The following is a 20,148-nucleotide window of genomic DNA, read 5'->3' as shown; positions in this document are numbered from 1 at the left end:
AAATCCCGGGCCAGAGAACAGCACCCCAGCCCTCCAAGAACAAGGTTTTATAGAACAAAAAGTTGCAAAGGGGGGTGTCTTGAGAACTTACAGATAACATGATTTTGACAAGCATAATACAAAGGCAGATAGTAGGTTAATGAACCACATGGCATGATATTTCAAGGTAGGGAATAAATTCAGATCCCAACATCAGAATTTATGAGGTACCACTGAGGTTTCAGAGAGGGCTGTTACCTGGTCAGGGAAAGCCAGACATGAGAAAGTTCAAGGCTTAGGCAGGAATTCCAAACAAGTTTAGAAGTCGTAGTAATTTATAGTAAAACAGAAATTAACTTTTCATGACTTTGTGATGAGATGGTTCCCAGTCTTAAAATGGAATTAGACTGGTTTTATCCCTTATGGTAGCCAGGAAGGGGAGTTGGAGGGAGATAAGATTAAATCACCAAGGGTACACTTCAATGACCCACTTTTTTCACCTACCACCGAGAACATTAACCCTACCAAATTACTAATTTATCCAGTGGACCAATCCAGTAATCGGGATTCAGTTTATAATCTAATCATGAGCTTTTGGTTGGGGGATTCATATCCAAACCATAACATAATGTGTTCTCTGTACCTTTTAGTGGAACATAAAACAATGATGGGCTGTATATGTAAAATAATATACATTCCAACAATATATTCACTCTAGCAATCTTATTCCCTTCATAAATTTTAGTTTTTCTCTAGCATCTTCTAGAGAAACTCACCATTTCTATCTGATATAGCCTTAACCATAATTTAATTACATTAATATTTTATTAGTTCATTATAATCATACATAATAGCAGTATTTATTTTGACCTAATTATATATGCATATGAATGTAATTTGCTCCATTTTAGTCCCCAGTACTTCCTTTTTCCCCTCTATCAACCCTCCTCATGTTCCACTTCTTTTACTCTGTTTATCTTCCTTCCAATTAATTATTTTAATTGGTGCATTATAAATACACATAAAGGTGAAATTTACTGTGGTACATTTAGTTATGTATGTGCATACTTTGGTCAATTTCATTCTATAGCTCCTCTCTTTTATTATCCCTTCTCCCTCCCCCTCAATCCCCTTTTTATATTTCACTGATCTCCCTGCTCTTTTCATGGGACTTTGCCCTTTTTCACCCTTATTTTGTTCTAGCTTCTGCATGTCAGAAAAAAAAAATGGTCCTTCTGAACTTGGCTTATTTAACTTGGCATCATGTTCTCCAGTTCCATCCATTTACCAGCAAAGGACATAATTTCATTCTTTATGACTGGGTAGAACGCCAATGTGTGTATATACCACATTTCTTTATCTGTACATTTTTTGACACGCACCTGGGCAGTTTCCATAAGTTTTCTCTTGTGAATTGCACTGCAGATATTAATTCTTTAGGATAAATACAAAAGAATGTGATAGCTGGATCATATGGTGGTTCCATGCCTTGGCTTTTGAGGAATCTCCATACTGTTCTCCAAAGTGGTTTTACTAATTTGAAGTCCCAACAAAAATATATGGGTGTACCTTTTTTCTTCACATTCTTACCAGGATTTATTGTTATTTGCATTCTTGATGATTGCCATTCTAACTAGAGTGAGATTAAACTTCAATGTAGTTTTGATTCACATTTCCCTGATTGCTAGAAATGTTGAATTTTTTTCATATTTTTTGGCCATTGGTATTTCTTCTTTTGAGAAATTTCTATTTAGTTATTTTGTCCATTTATTGATTGAGCTATTTGTTTTGTTTCTCCCATCATTTTCTAAGAGTCTATTTCTTCCACTGTGTTCTTTCTATGGATGTTTTATCTCATGTCCCAAGAAAGTACTCCTAAGTCAATAAATTCTTGCTTATTTGTTCTTACATTTTGGTCTCTTTGGTCAAGCACACAAAGAATCTCGTTTCATTCATATATATGCCCTGAGTCAGATGATGCTGAAATTTATCTCTACATATAGGTCTTATAGCCAAGGGTAGGTGGGTGAAACTTCAAATGGGGACACTTATTCAACTGTGGAAGAAAAACTTCGGCAGTGTTTTCCAGGACAATAGAAGTATTACATTTTTACAAAAGCACTGACAGGTCACCTCTGCAAGTTCTGAGAATTCAAGTGATTTGCAAAGCCAAAATCATCCAGGAAATCCATGTACCTATCACTGCCCATCTTTTGCCATGTCAGATTTTTTTTTTCCTCCTGGACCCCTAACCTCATCATACTAGTCCTATAGTGGCTGGACATATAAACCTCTGTAGAGCTATGCTACTTTCACTTATAGATGTAAGAAAGATTCAAAATTATGTATTTTTGTCTCTGGTCTTTCTTAGAACATGTTTTTTGTTTGTTTGTTTGCTTTGTTTGTTGAAGAAGCCTAGGCTGCCCAGTTGTGGGCAGGATGGGTGGATGCAGGAGCTACTTGTCCCAGCTGGTTCTCTGGGCTGGAGTTCATTAGCAAGGAATTGGGAGACAGTGGTGTCTACCTTGGTGTGTGTGTGTGTGTGTGTGGATAATGGCAGTTTTATGGGTGGCTGGGACCAGGGAGTGTTGTTACTGTTGGAGTGAGCTCAGAAGTCCCCTGAGTACATGGTTTCCTTGCCTTGCAGTTGCAGCACAGACAGCATGGGGCACCTTGTCACTTGGAGCTCCATCTGGACCACAAAGCCATTTCTGAAAGCAGCAGAGGCCATGGACCTGGGGAAGGAGGAAGCACATGATGGCTATAGTCTTAGGCAATCATAACCCCAGGACCAGCCCTTGCTCAGAAACCAGACCCAGAGAACTTAAAATGGGGATCCCAGGGGCAGCATGGCTCTCAAAACAAGTTTCACTTGATTTGAAATGAAGGGGTTCTATCACTTTCATTCATTTTATTAAGCCAGCCTTTTCTCTCCTGTTGTAAGTTTACTTAGATTCAGGGAAAATAAATACCTGGATAATTTTGGGTTAAAAAAACCTTGAAAATTTTTGTATGCTGTAGGTATTTGCATATGTATATTGGTTCAGTCTGACTAGCCCAAAACCCTTAAGTACAAATAATCTTGAAGACATATTAAGGTTCCTGATGGAATGGGACACTATATTTATCTGTTTATTTAACTACTGAGTTCTTAGAGTGGTATCAATTGGTCCCTTGGTGATGATTTTTGCATATGACACTCTTTTACTCTGATGTTCATCAGTTATTGAACTTGTCTGACTAATTAAGCAATGCATGACATAACAGGAGATTCAAAAATTATAAGGCCATTACCAATACTGCTGCTGCTTTGAAACCTTTTTTTATTTGCTCAATTCAATAATGACTCTCATATATACTAAATTTTAAAAGAAATGAAGAAACTTTTTTTTGTTGTTGTTAAAGACAGTGACCAGAGTTGGCTATGTAATTTTCTTTTCTTAGTTGAAACCATTCATCTTAAATCAAAACAAACAAACAGAAACCATTTATTATCATTTTGAGGTATTTGTCTTTTCTTATTTTTTAAGTATTTCAGCATTGGGAAGAGGGACAATCATCTTATAAGTGTTTAAAATCCCCCTTACAAACATAATTGTATTTTAAATGGACTTATTAAGGAAACTACATTTTCTGTTGTTTGATGTGCTAAAATTTATACCAGCTATTAGAGATTTTTATTTGTTATGATGCATTTTAGAAATATTTGCTCTGTCTATAAACCCGTTTGAACCTCAGATTCATTGGATTAAAGCCTTATTTATTTGTTAATAAATATATGATAATATGACAACATTTGTAATCTATAGCAATTCAAGAAAAGCATGGATTTAAACATTAGAGACTTCTGAATTTAAAAAAAAAAAACTTTTTGTTTTGGTAGTAGGACTTTATTATGGAGCTGCATCCTCAGTCAATTTTAATTTTTATTGTTTAATTTTGTATTGTGAGACAGGGTCTCCCTAAATTGCTGATTTCTGCTAACTCGCTTAGGCTGTCCTTGAACTTGCAATGCTCCTACATCACCCTCCTGATATATTGGGATTACATGTATATGCTACCACACCTGGCTAAAACACTAATGCTTAATAACTGTGACAGAAGTGAAGTTAATTTCAAAACACTAAAGCATTTTTACTTTGCTCTTAAGGAATCATATTAAAGCAGAAAGCTATTTAAGATAATTTGTCAATAGTCAGTTAAAATGTACATTTTTTCTTTTCCTTCCACAATTTTCTATAAATAATGAAAAGACTTAAAAAAATAAGAGACTCTCTTACAAATAGTAGTCTGTATCTCAAGAGGTTTTCTCTAACTGAAGCTTGCTCTCCTTTCTTCCCTCTTATCACAGTATCTACCTTTCCTCTTATATTGTGTTTTTCTTTAAATGCACTTGATGATAAAAGTCAAACTATTTCCCTGTGTATGTAAAACATTGATTCTAATTTGTCTCATGCAGCTTGGTTCTTTAATGCCTTTTAAATGATGAAACCTCAAATCAATAAACAATTTTCGAGCATGTTTTTAAGAAGAATTTTGTAATTATTTAATTAAATTGATTTACAACTTTGATATTATTTTTTGGTTAATTTTTTTGGAAGAAGTGTTTTTGAAAATTTAGGAAATATCTGGATAACTTTGATAAAAGCTCATTTTATCAGTAGTAGGAATGCTGCTTTAATATGTTTATTTTTTTCCTAAAATATTTATCATGCAGATAAAGTTTTGCATGAGTTGGAACCTAAAATTATAATAGTCTTAATGTGAGTTTGGGAAAATTGTAGTTTTAATTTTATTTATTTATTTATTTATTTATTTATTTATTTATTTATTTATTTTTAAGGACATATTTTACTACTTTTCTTGCTATGAGACTTAGTTACTCTTGGTGGTAAAAATCAATTTTTAAACTTGAATATATGTTCCTTGGTCAAGTGCAGTATTAAAACCTAAGGATATGGGCTGAACAGGACAGATACCTACAAATGCTTCCAGTCTATTTGAAAGAAAAGTTAAGCAGAGAAATAGCACAACTTAAGTTATCATATTTCATTATAACAATGGTTCATGCTACACAGGGAGAGAAGTTAATGTGAGAGTATATAAGGAACACCTTAATTTACCATGTAGGGAGTTAGGAGAGGCTTTTGAGATGGGACATTTAGGTTTAGAGATACAAGATAGAAATGATAAAGTTAGACAAAGAAGTTGCGTGTGAGAATCCTCCCAGAGAAAATGATCAATGTATGACAATGATTTGGTGTTTGATTCCTTTAGAGAAATGAATTAGAACCCCTTGGCTTAGAACTTAGTAAGATACACACTATATAATTAGTAAGTGGTGTGTGTGTGTGTGTGTGTGTGTGTTCTTGTGTATAGAGGGGTACAAAAGAGTCTTGTGCAAAATATAAAGGATTTGTGTTTTAAATGAAATAGAAATAAAATTGATAGTTATTCACTTGGGGAGAAATGGATTTGCACTTTGCTACTGTGTTGAGAAAAGTGGAACAAATTGAGAGCATTTGAAATGAGATTAGCCATTGTAGTTCAATTGAGAGTGATGTTGCCTGGATAAGAGAAGTAGTGCAGGTGAGTTTTAGAATATGAAAAAGAAAGGACTTAAATATTAGTCCATATTTCACTGTTATAAAGACAACATGGAATAGCATTTTCCTCTGTAGCTGCTCATTTACATCTTCACAATTCTTCTGAAACTAAGTAAAATCCCACTACTATCTTTAGAATCATAGTGAATCATAATTATGTTGTGATCCTAAAAGTGCTAAGAGCATATATTACCTCTATAAAATATTTTATGGCAATTAGAAACATTGTTTTTACTGTGGATATTTCTTTAATGCTTTCTCCTTGTATTTCAGGCCCCTGAGGGAAGGGAAACCTTTCATAACATCTTTTGCTCTCAATCCCTAGCCCCTAGCATTGCAGCAGTATTAAGCGTGAAGCAGATACTCATGGGGTCAATACTTATGATGGATGAATAAATTAAATTCTCTGAAAAAAAACCAAAAACAACAACTTGAGACTGGGAAACACATATAGTCAAGAAGTTCTTTTTTTTTTTTTTTTAATAGTTTTGGAGACTGAAAGTACAAAGACAATGGAATTGGCTCTGTCAAGGGCCTCCTTGAAGGTGTGACATCATGGGAAGAGTGAGATCGATATCACATGGCAGCACAGGAAACCAGAGATCAGTGACCAGAAAGGGGAGTTCAGTCTTCTTGTTTTATGACAACTCAGTTTTGCAGTAATAAACTTGTGTTCTACAGAAGAAGTAATCCTTTTCAAATGCAGAGATTCCAATAACCTGTAGGCTCCCCTCTTAAATGTTCTATGACTTCTCACACCATTACAATGGGGACCAAATTTCTATCATATGAAACTTTGGGGGACAAACCACATCTAAACCATAGGTACTTGGGTTTATTTAGATAATAAGATTTGAGAGAGAAGTAGGAGTCAAGAGTGATTCTAATTTTGAGACACATGAAAATTATGAGAAGACTGAAAAAGAAGCAGATTTTAAAGAGAAGATCATGAATCTCATTTTGAAGTATTTAAGATTGTTTGTGACATAATCCTTTTGCAGTCAAAGCAATGACCTGCATATAATAAGAATGGGCTCAGTAAATGTGAGTGGTTCTATCCTCAGATCTAGGCTCAGCAGATACAAATCTAAGTTGCTTTTTTTAAAAAATTAAACATTGTTGGAGTACTAGATGTAGTCAAAGCCATGGCATAGATAAATTTGGGAAGAAAATGAAGACTTGGTGTTTGTGACTCAAATTCCTCTTCCTCTTTACTCCGAAAGACAAAGTTGGTATTAGATTTCTTCACCAAGAGTAATTTACTCCCTCTTCCCTGACCTAGTTGTGCTGGAAAACTTTCTGAATAGTGGTGCATTTCCAGGATATTTCTCTTGCCAGTTATTCTGTGATTCCTCTAAGCACAAGATTTCCTTTGAAACCTTCTAAACTCCACTGATCTCTTTCTCCTGAAACCCTGTACCTCATATAGCTAGTCAATACCAAATATCTTAGGATTCACTGTGTGGTATGGTTCATTCTTGGCTATTACTTCGTATATCATAGACCTATTTCTCTAAGAAAAGTTATAGAAAATAGAACTTGAGTACAAGTTCTGTGGTAATATTGGGTCCTCCTATAGAACTAAGCACAAAGAAAGTATTCAATAAATACCTATTGAAGAACAGTTAATGATTAATATTTGGGTTTGGTTAAAAATTTAGATATTAAAATGGTAACATTTCTACTCTATGTTGGAATAGTACAGTTATGTTTTGATAATATTGAATGGTTCAGAATTAAAATACAACTAATGTATAGGCAATCAAAATTAAACATCATAAAAGATATACCATTAGAATGGGACAGAATGTCAAAATAATCTATTGAACATATTATGTGATTCTTATTTAATTTTTTACAAAGAGTCCATGTCCATGAATATTTGCTCAACATTGCTACAGATACAGTGATAGACAAAGACATTAATTCTTTCTGTGACTCAAATGTTGAATCTATTTTAGAGGTAATTACAGCAATAACTATGAAGTAATGGCATTTTTCACAGTGTTATTTAAGGATCTTACCCAGCTTGGGAGGTGTGGTAAGAATAATTCTAAGATGACTACTCATGACATAGTGCTTGTGTAAATCACTGGCTTTTAGTATGAGCAGGACAAATGAACATATTGGTATTTCTTTGCTGTGACTAGGATACCTTGCATAACAAAATTAAAAGAATTTTGCAGATGTAATGAAGGTCTTAATAAATTGATTCTGAGTTTAAAAATAAAGGAGATTTAATTGGGTGAGCCTTTTTATAAATTAATTTGTTTGATTAGTAGAGCATATTTGCATATATTTGTGAGACACATATTGATGTTTTAATTTATGCATACATTGGGTAATGATCAAAGCAGGATAACTAACACAGACACTGATATGGTGAAGAGTTCTGTTGAAGTTTGAACATTAGAGAAGCATGCCAAGGCAAACATATAAAGCAGGGTTTATTTATTTAAAAAGGGTAACATAGATTTCTCCTGGGAGGGAGAAGGGGGCCATAGCTGGTATCCTGGTATCCCAAGAAGCAAGGTGTTTTGTCCTTCTTTATATTTCCTAGCCTTGCTTTGTTTTCCTGACCTCTTCCCCTTATCTTTTTTCCTTCCTGAGTACAGGACTGGGCCCTGAAATGCTCAGGAATGCTCCATGGGATGGCCCAAAGGTGGAAAACAGGTGGGCTGAAGGGGGAAGGGCAGGATGGTGCAACCCAGGACACATTAATTAAAAACTCTATAGCTCCCTGTAGGGAGAGGCAATTCCTGGGACAGGTTACCTTAGCAACAGGTTGTAGCATGGGGAGGTTCTTGATAAAGGTGGAGGAAGGGCTCTGAAGGAATTAACATTTCAATCCCTCAAGGGACAGTCCCCAACTTCCCAGACTCACTCTATATTGGCCTCCTTGATCCGACCTGACTCGATTTACCTATCTATAATGACTGCCTGTCTCATTCTGGCTTCACCATCACCATAACATTTTATCATATCTTTAGGGTAATAAACTAAAAATCATCTATTTTAAATCGTTTGAGATATACAATCCATTATTGTTAACTAAATTCACCTTACTGTGTCAGAGCATTAAAACTTTTTCTTATCTAACTGTAACACAGTAGCCATTGACCAACCTCTTTCCTTTGCCCCTTTATAACTACATTCCCCAGAATCTAGTGATAATATTGTATTCTCAACATCTTTGAGATCATGTTGTATCTCTCTTTCTATGCTTGGCTCATTTCACATAAAACAATGTCTTCCGGGTCCACTAAATAGTAACCCAGGCTACCCTTGAAATAGGCACTAGAAGTGAAAGACCCCAGCCCAATAACTTTAGGCCCAGTAATAAATCACCAGGGCTTGCTTCCGCACCTGCACAGACGTCAGATGTATTTTTCAGAAAATCAGTTAAGTGAAACCGATTAAAAGGGGAAAACAGGATGGTTGGGAAAGAGCAGAAGAATAGATTCCAGGGCATGCCTGACTAAACAGGGGCTAATAAGCAGGAATAGAATAAAAACAGAGTGTTCATATGTAACTGTCATATGGTGTAATTCCAGGAACATAAAATGAAAAATAACTTTACCCTTTAGGTAACCTGTATGTTGGGTTCAAAATAACCAATAAGAAACCTGTTGCTTACCGCGCGCGCGAAACCTGCTCCTTGACCCTATAAAAAATTCTGTACCCCAAAGCCCGGTGTGCCAGTTCACCGAAGCTCCGGCTGAGGTTTCGCTGGGCACCCGCAGGCGCCTGTGTATCAATAAATTGCCTCTTGCTTTTGCAGCCAGTGCCTCGTGCGTCTTTCTTGGACAGGGAATCGGTGGGTCTTTCATTTGGCGAGCCAGCCAGGAGAACTCCTGTAACCCCGTCCGGATCCCTGCCCGAGGAACACCCGATAACCACTGGGAGGTAAGCTGGCCAGTTCGTGTCATTTTGTGTCTCTGTCTGTCTGGTTGTTATCTTGTTATCTGTTCATGCGCAGCGTCTGTACGATTACGCGTAATCGCTCTGTATTCTGGGCAGCTTGAGAAGGAGTTGACGAACTCGGACTTCTCCCCTGCCACCCTGGGAGACGTCCCAGGGGCTCAGGGAGGCCCATCTTGGGGGGCCTCCAATGTTCTGTAGAGTACACTGTACTCGTGGGTGACGGAGGTGACGGTATCCCTTCTCTCCCTAATCCGTCAGGTACGTTCGGTTTGTGCTCGAGCCGCGCAGCGTTCTCTGTGTCCAGTCTGATATTTGTGTCTGTCTTCTTGCCTTTGCCCGAAGCCGCGCAGCGTTCTTTGTGTTTTGTGTCCTGTCTGATTTGTATCTGTCTCCTTGCCTCTGCATTTTCTCATTCCACCTGAGACTAACATGGGACAATCTATAACAACTTTAACATCTCGCTTTGACTTTTCTCAAAGCCCTATCCTCATTATTAAATTAGTGTTAATTGGCTTTAGAGATGGGAACCAAATTTTCAGTCACAAATTTTAACACTCTCAAGGGGACTTTTAAGGAGTCCCCACTCTGCTCTCTTGGGGAAGCTTAGCACTCGAAACAACTGCAAGCAGAGGATGGACTTTTTGGGAGCTGGCTACTAAAAAGTTAGAAAAAAAAAAAAATGCCTAATGCCTAAGGTCAAACCAAACTGGAGGAACTGATCCTATGGGTGAAAGATAGGATTAAGGGACTCCCAGCAGCTGCCAGAGCCATTTAGCTCTGGGGAGTTCCCTGGGTCCTTATCTACATCTTAAGGATTACGCTACCTCTGTTTACTTAAAAAGAAGGGACACTGAATGCAGTAAAGCCAGTCACACTGGGACCCTTGATTTTACACCTATAGTTGCCCCTACATGAAAACATCTGGTCCACTCATGGGAAAGTCTATGGTGCCACTGATGGGAGTCATAATTAAATGAAAGTTCAAAACCTGGAGAGATATTTTCTTATCTGGTTGTCTGATTTTTTATTGTAACAATCTGGTATCTGAATGGGTTTCTAAAGCATTGCACTATCTTGCAGTTAAAAGTTGGGTTTAAGCAATTGTTTAGTTTGATTTCAGATAGTTCATGCTAGAAAACTTAAATACTTGGGATAAAAAAAAAAAATTTAAAGAGTTTCAATTTTGAACTGGGTAGCCTGAAAAGAAATTAAAACGTTGGTCTGGCTCATAAAAATGACATTAGATAAAATACCAATAGTCTTAGAAATTTTCAAAGCTTAATTTCAGATATATATGGTAATGTGTGGGCAAATTTAATGTAACTCAATGCTACTTTAGAAACTTCAGAACAAGCAAAGTGGCTTAGAGGTACTAAAGAAATTTCTTCTGATGGTAGAGATCCTATTTCTAGTTTTATATGAACAAGTTTTTCTAGTGTAAAAAGATATAAAATTTTAAATTTTGGAAATTGCTTCTTAAATTTGTATCATAATTTTCAACATCTAAACCTGGAAATATAACTTAAGGTTAAAATGCCTTGGGCCTAAAGTGTCTGCTCAAAATAGCAGTTTTTTTCCCTGCTCCTTCCAGACCTTGGTCAGGGCTTAAACTGATATGCAAACAGAAGCAGCTTGGAGCTCAGGCCCAAGGAAAAAAAAAAAGAAGGTAAAAGTGTCTTTTTACCTGAACTCAAACTAGACCAAACCAAGAAGTAAATTGTATGGTATTTACTAACTACTGGCCAGTCATCTTTTTTTAGGATTCTTGTTTTTTTTCTTAGATTCTGTATTTTTTTTGAGCTCGTGATTCTGATCCTGCAGACCTAGGTTAATGTTTTTCTGATCAGTAAAGTTTTTAAAAAAAAAAAAAACAAAAAACATTGCAATGGAGATTTCATCTGCAAAAAGCTACGAGGCCTTTATTATTGTTATGTGTGCACACTCTTGTTATGTGTTGTATGTCAGTATGTCTGTATGTGTGTATGTCCATATATCCTACAGTGATATAACAATTGACAGATGAGGAGCGCTCATAAAAAAAAAAATAAAAAATAAAAATAGATCCAAATATCTTTAATTCACGTGATTCAAACGGTTCAATTTAGATTGGGTAAACAGATAAAAGTAAAGATGTCCTCAAAATTAAGCTTATAAGTTTCTCTAGGTGTTCAAAAAGGCCCTAATAAAATGTTAACTCTGCTTAAATTTAAAAGTTTACAAGTATTGTTTCAAAATGTGAACAAAAGGAGGTTTATGTAATTATGGTGTTATTAATGTGTTCATATCTTCCAGGTATACAAGTCTATAAGGTAGAAGCTTCAAAAGAACATTATATCAAGCTGGTGTTCTAAAGTTGTATGGTAATTTTAGGCTTAAAAAAAAAAAAACATGTTGGAGATTCAATTATATCATTTGTGTTCTATAACTGAACTTGTTATCAATAAGATATGTACGGTTCCATGTTACTTTCTACTCTGAGATACAATTCATGTATTTTTAAGTTAATAAGAGCCTAATCTATGTGAAGGTTTTATTGCAAAACACAAAAGTACATTACTACTTTTCTACAAGAGGTTAAAAGCTTTCAGCCTTTAATTCATGTTTTAGGTGTGATATTATGTTGTGTTAGCTAATGTTCATGTAAACTTGAACAACAATTTATGTAAACTTTGTAAAATGATCAGCTTCAGAACTATAGTACTTGAGATTTATAAAGAGCCCTGCCTTACTTGAAATAAGGCTCTGTCCCATCTCACTACATGTGAAAGTGGCTATGAAAGAAGTAAGCCAGATTTCAGTACAGTTAAAGTTGTGTCCAAAAATAGGTTTGTGCCAAGATTACTAGGATCTCAAATAGGAAATTATGATGTATAACCCTGCTAGAATTCAAGGTAGCTATTATATAAGCTAAATATGTTTTTACCCTAGTTAGTTTTGTTTTGTAGTTTGCTTATAGATGGTTTAAGGATTGCCTGTTAATGTTTTAAAGAGGTATTGCTTTAAGAACACAACCTGGGTCAACATAAGATAAGGAGTTATCACCTACAGGATAGAGAGATAAACATTAAAGCCCAGTGCTCTTAATATAAGGCTGTTGACTTATTTGCTGGATGTTTAAGATCAAGTTTTTAAAATTAGTTAAATTAAAAGGGCCAAGAAAACCAATATTCGGCTCTTGCCCTCTGAGTCAGTCTAAATCAGGGAATAGGGGACTTCTTCAAAGGGCTCAGCAACTCTAGGCCACATAACCTCCTGAGCAGGGAGATTAATGAGACCAGTGGAGGACAGAAAGCCAATCGGTGCATTTGCTGTAAAGAGGAGGGTCATTAGAAAAGGGAGACATCCCTGATGCTTCTGAGGAAAGCCATATGGTCAAGCAAGGCCTGGACCCATCCTAGCGCAAATGGCACTAGCAGAACTGAAAAGCTGCTATGAAGTTCCCGAGGACTCCCAGGATAACTCAGCTGACTGTAAACAATAGGTAGAAACAAAAGTCAGTTTGACTTGCTTCATCTTAAACACTTAGCAAAGACAGTCAAAGCCAAAGCACAGCTGTTCCTGGACATCTTAAATGATAATAATAGTTAAATGTAACTTCCATAAATAAGTAGACTGAAGGCTACAAAAGAGATTCTTAGAAATGCCTGATAACTGTCAAAGGGACTGCTAGAATAGTTTTAGTCTAAGGCCTTTATTTCTAGCCAACGCAGGTAGGCTTGATGTTTGCTAATATGGTTATCCAGCCCTAAGTAGCAAAATTAAAAATTTCTCTATTAGACACAGAGGTTATACTAATAAAAGGATTTTGCAGGATCAGATGGCATTAAATTATTAAACTATATCTTAAAGAAAAAGACATCTGTACCCATACATGTAAGTTGTTGTGTTGACATCCCTGACATTTCTGACAATGTGACAAATATCCTTAAAGATTTACCTGCTCAGATGGAAGCCATGTTCTCAGCAATTTTTTCGTGGAAATAATATCCTAGCTCCTAGTTCCTGGTACTGCCTGATAAAAAACATTGTTAATCTTTGTCTTGGCCATTATACTCATCGGCATATTTCTGTGCTGTGGCATTTATTACTGCATCAATATGGTTCCAGTACTAATAAGTTCTTGTTTCTCTTACAGACCACCCATCACTCAAATGGCCCTCCAGCCTATTACTTCTCAATTAGACTTTCATCATGGACCACTCGATAGACCCAATATTTTTAAGGGGGACTCCAAACTGCTTGCCCCACGCCGTCCCTTTTCAGCCTGAAGAAGCCAGAAAGATTCTCTTCGTCCCCCTTCCTCACAGCAGTAAGGAGTTCCCAAATTAAATAAATAAATAAATAAATAAATAAATAAATAAATAAAGCCAGATTTAAAGTTAGGTAGTCAGTGTAGTTAGATAAATCGGGGGTCTAATATCAAGTGACCAAGTCTATCACTGCCTTAGAGAAATCTCTCTCTTCCCTCACAGAAGTCGTGCTACAAAATAGGAGGGGATTAGATCTGTGATTCCTTAAGAAAGATGGTCTCTGTGTGGTTTTAAAGGAACAATGTTGTTTTTATGCTGACCATACGGGGGTGGTCCAGGAAACTATGAAAAAAGTCACTGAAAGGTTGGCAAAAAGGCAAAAAAAAAAAAAATTTGAAGCACAACAAGGATGGTTTAAACATTGGTTTAACAAATCCCCATGGTTAACTACTTTGCTATCCACCATAGTGGGACCTTTAGTTATTCTGCTAATAATCCTAACGTTTGGACCCTGCATACTCAATAGATTGGTGCAATTCATGAGAGAGAGACTTTCTATAATCCAAACTATGGTTCTAACTCAACAGTACCAGTTGCTTAAACAACAAACAGGGTCACACACAAGCTTAATCCAAGAACCTGAGCAAGCAGAACAATGGATATAAGATTCTATCCATGATAAAGAAAAAGGGGGGAATGAAAGACCCCAGCCCAATAACTTTAGGCCCAGTAATAAATCACCAGGGCTTGCTTCCACACCTGCACAGACGTCAGATGTATTTTTCAGAAAATCAGTTAAGTGAAACCGATTAAAAGGGAAAAACAGGATGGTTGGGAAAGAGCAGAAGAATAGATTCCAGGGCATGCCTGACTAAACAGGGGCTAATAAGCAGGAATAGAAAAAAAACAGAGTGTTCATATGTAACTGTCATATGGTGTAATTCCAGGAACATAAAATGAAAAATAACTTTACCCTTTAGGTAACCTGTATGTTGGGTTCAAAATAACCAATAAGAAACCTGTTGCTTACCGCGCGCGCGAAACCTGCTCCTTGACCCTATAAAAAATTCTGTACCCCAAAGCCCGGTGTGCCAGTTCACCGAAGCTCCGGCTGAGGTTTCGCTGGGCACCCGCAGGCGCCTGTGTATCAATAAATCGCCTCTTGCTTTTGCAGCCAGTGCCTCGTGCGTCTTTCTTGGACAGGGAATCGGTGGGTCTTTCAGAAGCAGTAGAGTTGTTTTTCTTCTGGTTTTAGGAAGAAAACTGCCCAGCTACACTATACCTGGACTCTCAAACTGTAGTAGTGTAAATATGTATTCTTTTAAGGTGTTGAATTTGTTGTAATTTTTAAACATATCAATGGAAACTTATACTGTTACAAGCTTCACAGAGGAGTTGTGTATAAATTCTGTGTTCACAGGATAGATACTTAAATTTTCTTATCCCTCTTCTAATGATACCCCAGAGGTGAAAGAGCTCAGAAGAAGGTTGTTATGGAGTCCCTTACAGAAGGAGTAAAAGTAATCCTGAGGTTTTCAGAGCTAACAAAAACAGCAGAAAATGAGATGCAACTGTTGCAGGATCAGGTCTCAGTAAGAACAATATGGGGTGGGAATATACATCAAAGATTGAACTTGGTTTCAGTAAAGTGATCCATGCAATTGATAAAAGTTTACAGAAAATCTTGCTCTTAGGAGAATCTTATTCATTTGTCTAAACACATCCAACCAAATCCTGTTCTCTGAGGCATATGCTGTAATTCTTTTTTGGCTTTAGGAGGAAATATGAAAAGATTCATATATTTGCATCTGCTAAAAGGGTAAGTAACATTGATGGCTTTCTAATAGCAGTCATAACATTGGAAGTCAATATTCCTTGTAGTTCAATTTATAGTTAAGAGCTATGTAGTATGTGTTTCCCAATTGTGACATTTAGAAGCAAACTGTGAAACATTACTATCTGAAATGTAAAATGTTGCGATACATTTTGAATCCATTCAGAAGCACTTCACAAAGATAAATGGGCTAAAATTATAACATAGGCTAAGGAAGATATATTTATTCATAAGTCCAATACACAATTTTAAATATGTATTATATCTAGGTATAACTAATAGAAAGTAGGTTAATTTGTAATCAAACATCTAAGTTACCCAGGTCATTTATAATTTATGAAGTTAAATGATGGTGAATAGATATACACCTGTCATAACTGAATGCTTATAAGAAGTAAAATGCAAATCTGAAAAGAAAAAAAAAAACTTGTTTCAGAATCACTCATATTGTTTGGGCATTTTACTTGGCAGAAGCATAATGTATACAGACTTCAGATGGACATTAGAAATATAGAGAGCTGGGGTTGTGGTTCAGTGATAGAGTGCTTGCCTAGCATGTGTGAGTTCAATCCTGAGCACCACATATAAATAAATAAAGGTCCATCACCTACTACTAAATTATTTTTTAAAAAGAAAGAAATGCAAAAATAAGTAATTTCTTTTACTACCACTCTGCTCTATCTTCCATGTTAATGATAAACTCACTGCGATTCCTCTATCTTGGTATCTATGTAGTATTCATCCTTCAAAACTACCCAAATCCTGCCTTCTTCTGGAAAAGCAGGCTGGTTACCATAATTTCTTTCTTCTCTCATCTTATTAAAGTGATTTGTCTGTACTCAATAACCCACACTCATTGCTCACCTTTAAGTTCATTGTCTCTTCTTTAAAATTTAGAACAATTTATATATATAAATATAAATATATATAAAATCAGCCCCTATAATATGTACATTGAAAATACAAATTTGATCATACAAAATGAATACAGTGGGGAACAGTTTGAACAAAATGCAAATTGTATGCTTTTACATAAACATAACTTCATCCTTGAGGAATCTAACAGCATCAATTATATGGAAGTGTACTGGAGAAAAATATCTCAACAAGAGACAGAATCTTGGCCTCTTGTGGTTTTTTTTTTTTTTTTTTTTTTTTTTAATTGTCTCATAACTATTGGCAAGCTTCTGGGGATTTAATAGGTAATAAATATACTTGTTGACATAGGGTTTTGTTGATATATAAAAATTCAGATTCTAATATTATTCTACTTTTAAATGCACCCACAATTCTAATTTATTAGAAATATGCTTGAATTTCCAAAAGGGATAAGACTAGAAAGAGATTTTGAAAGATAGGGTGACAAGATATTTCATGACATTTTAATTATTTTCACATAATTACTAGTCTTTCTTAGCATACATAAACATGTAGAAATGGAATGATACAAGACAGTGAATCTAAAGTAAATCTTGTATATCTGATGTTTGACATCTTAAGGGCCTCATAACAATTTATTTTGCCTTAGGAAATGTTTGACTCCTTGCATTCATATTACAGCAAAGATGTCCTTGTTTCCATAAAATCTGACTGTACAAATATACAATTCTAAAACACTAAAACAATATATTAGGATGGGGCAACTTATTTTTCTTACAAAAGCACAACTTTTCTAATGAAAACAGAAATGATAATGTTGTTTCATGTCTGAGTTTAAAATAAAACACACTAAGAAAATTCACTGTATATACAACATAAAAAGAAAAACAAAAGCAACATTCTGTTGACTTAATTGAGGCTTATGATAAAATGTTACCAAGCTTTCCTGGCCTTTACTATGTCCATCTACTTTAGCTTAGCTTTCCTCATTTCTTTAAAGTTTCATTTTCATTTAATAAGTTCTACATTAATTGCCCCAATTGAAAACATCAGTAGAATCAAAGTCCACCTTTGTAATGTTTCTCCCTAGCTCCCTTCCTTTACACTAGGTATTGTAATTTTGATGATTGTTCTTTTCTTTTATCTTTGTTTTATAACCCTGATTGCCTCTATTCATTTGTCTCTGATCTGTACTATATTCTTATGGTCATTGTGATTTTTGCAATTGATAATTAGACAGTTTCATGTTGAAGTTTTTCTTTTTATTCCTAATTTATTAGACATTAATCCTTCATAAAAATTTCACAAATTAATTTTCTTATGAAGTTAGGCTTCTGTTGTCAATAATATTTCCATCATTATATACCTTTGATAGAATGTATGTTTCTTACTTAGTAAACTGGGTTATAGGGTCTATGCCAGCAGAAAACTATGTAAAGTTTCTTATAAACTAGATTTAAGGAAATTCTATTTTTATTATAGAAAAAGGCTTATGCCAGTCTCTTAGAAGAAGATACCAAGTCTCAGCATTTCATCTTCCTCCTCCGATTTTGTCCCTCTACTGCAGTTCTGCTGATGGCAGCTTAAAGGTCATGTGACTTTTTGCTGTCAGATTTCTCTGTAAAAATGGAAATAAAAATAATCATATTTCCTACTTCTCACAGCTATTATAAGGACATAATAAGCCTATAGATGTGAAAAGACTTTCCAAATCATAGATCATTAATCATCTCAGTTTTAATTTATTTATTTGTGAGATGTGAAAATTAGATTTTATCATTTCCAAAGTCTCTTCCAGTTCTAACGATGTGAGATTCTTTAAAACATTATTAAGCAAGATCCAGCACCCACTGATTTGAATAGAATAATTAAAGTGTATGAGCAAAACACACTGTTTTGAAAATCAGAATTCCTTATCAACTGTTCACATTGCAAACTTTGCCCAATATTCTTTTTTTTTTTTTAAGGTTCAAACAGGAACTACTTTATTGCCCGCACCCAACGGGAACTCCACCAGAACTCAACGGGAACTCCGCGAGAACTCAAAAGTAGCGGGCATGCGAGGTAGCAGGAGCCGCCTTATTGCCGGACAGCAGACGTTTATATACACAACTGAATACATAGCTTGTTTCAATTTAGCATCATGCCCAATATTCTTGATGAAGGGCATGAAAGAAGAAAGTATGGCTGGACTACCTGATATCAGCCTTTCCCACTGAGGCAAATATTTTTCAAGACATTCTGGTCTCCTTGAATAACTTATTATCCATCTGTTATATGTTATTTCAAATATTTATATATGTTTAAATAATCATCTGCCATCTGTTGCCATGAGAAATTTCAGAACCTCATCTCTTATAGGAAATGAATTTGCCTGTCCCTCACCTTTAATTAAATATGTAATCATCACTCATTCCCTGTACAATGTAACTGTTTTCCTCTTGGCTTTTACATATATAGTCTGAAGAGTTTGTTTTGCTTTTTTTTTTTCCTTTTCTTCTTCTTTTTTAATCAGTACTCATTTATTATTGTAAGATACACAATTCAATAAGTTAGAAAAAGCTTGAGATTTAATGTGAAAAAAAAATCTTTAAATCCCAACTTTGTCATTTTTGTTTAAGGTCATGAGTAAGCTCCTTAGCTTCTCTTACTGTCAATTTCCTTCCTGTGAAGTGGGAGCATGGACTTCATATATTCTATACATTGTCTATGAGAATTAAAAGGCCTAACACAGTAAGACCTCAACAAATTTATACTACTCATCATGAAAATTAGACCATGAATAAGGACAGTATAACTGTAAAATGCATTAATAAAGTACTAAAAGGATTAAAATGAGTTTTCTTAAAAATTGCCGAGGTATAAATCCCAAGATTGGGATGAATTTTTCATTCATTTATTCAAAAATATTTAAGTGCCTACTGCTTGCCAAGTACACTCACAAGCTGACTAGAAACAATGGATAACATGGTCAGGTTCCCGGCAACCATCCAGCAACATTTCTTCTAATAAGAAGAGGCAGAAAATAAACTCTCACAAAGCAATGAAGATTCCAGATGTGAGATAAAGAATAGCAGAGTATACCTGAACAGAAATGATTTTTCCCAGTCAAGGGAATGAAAGAAAGACCCTTTGCTGTAACACTGGAGACAGGGAAGATGAAAAAAGCGTGCAATACAATTATCAGTCTGAGACATTTGGAAAGTGTACAAGCTTGGTATAATCAAGAGAGTGATCAGTTTCCAAAAACCAAGTTAGTGGATTAGGGGTGGGAAGGGTAGTGAAGTGAGCTGCACACATAAATGTCCATTGAAAAACAAGAGGATTCAAGGCTCCAGCAGTTCATTATGTAGTTTGGGAAGAAATACTTTAGTCACCACATGATATGGTTAATTAAAGTGGGAATTCAAATGATGCTTTGCACTTTGCTGTGATATGGACAGTGTTAGACTGAAAGAAATACAGCACATTCACTGGAAATCTACAACACAGTTTGAAAGCATTAATTGAGATGTTATATAGAAGACATCTACAATTTTGGGATCTTGAATTTCAAATACATTTATTTCATAAGGAATATAACTTTCCTTAAAAATTAGTTATGTGGAGAATTATTTATGATTTCCTACTTGTTATATATAATAATACCTGAAGTGGCCTTGACCTTGGTCTCTTC

The 20,148-nt window shown here is 35.3% G+C and overlaps 1 long non-coding RNA gene across 1 annotated transcript; it reads left to right on the top strand.

Moving 5' to 3' along the window:
• Window positions 1–8,894: 8,894 nt before the first annotated feature.
• On the top strand, window positions 8,895–14,550 carry LOC139706429 (uncharacterized). Its single transcript, XR_011707998.1, has 2 exons — window positions 8,895–9,491; window positions 13,645–14,550. It is a non-coding gene; the product is annotated as an uncharacterized lncRNA (long non-coding RNA).
• The last annotated feature ends 5,598 nt before the right edge of the window (window positions 14,551–20,148 follow it).

This window comes from Marmota flaviventris, chromosome 7 (assembly GCF_047511675.1).
Source record: "Marmota flaviventris isolate mMarFla1 chromosome 7, mMarFla1.hap1, whole genome shotgun sequence".
Classification (NCBI taxonomy): domain Eukaryota; kingdom Metazoa; phylum Chordata; class Mammalia; order Rodentia; family Sciuridae; genus Marmota; species Marmota flaviventris.
This window is presented reverse-complemented; position numbering and strand designations above follow the sequence as displayed.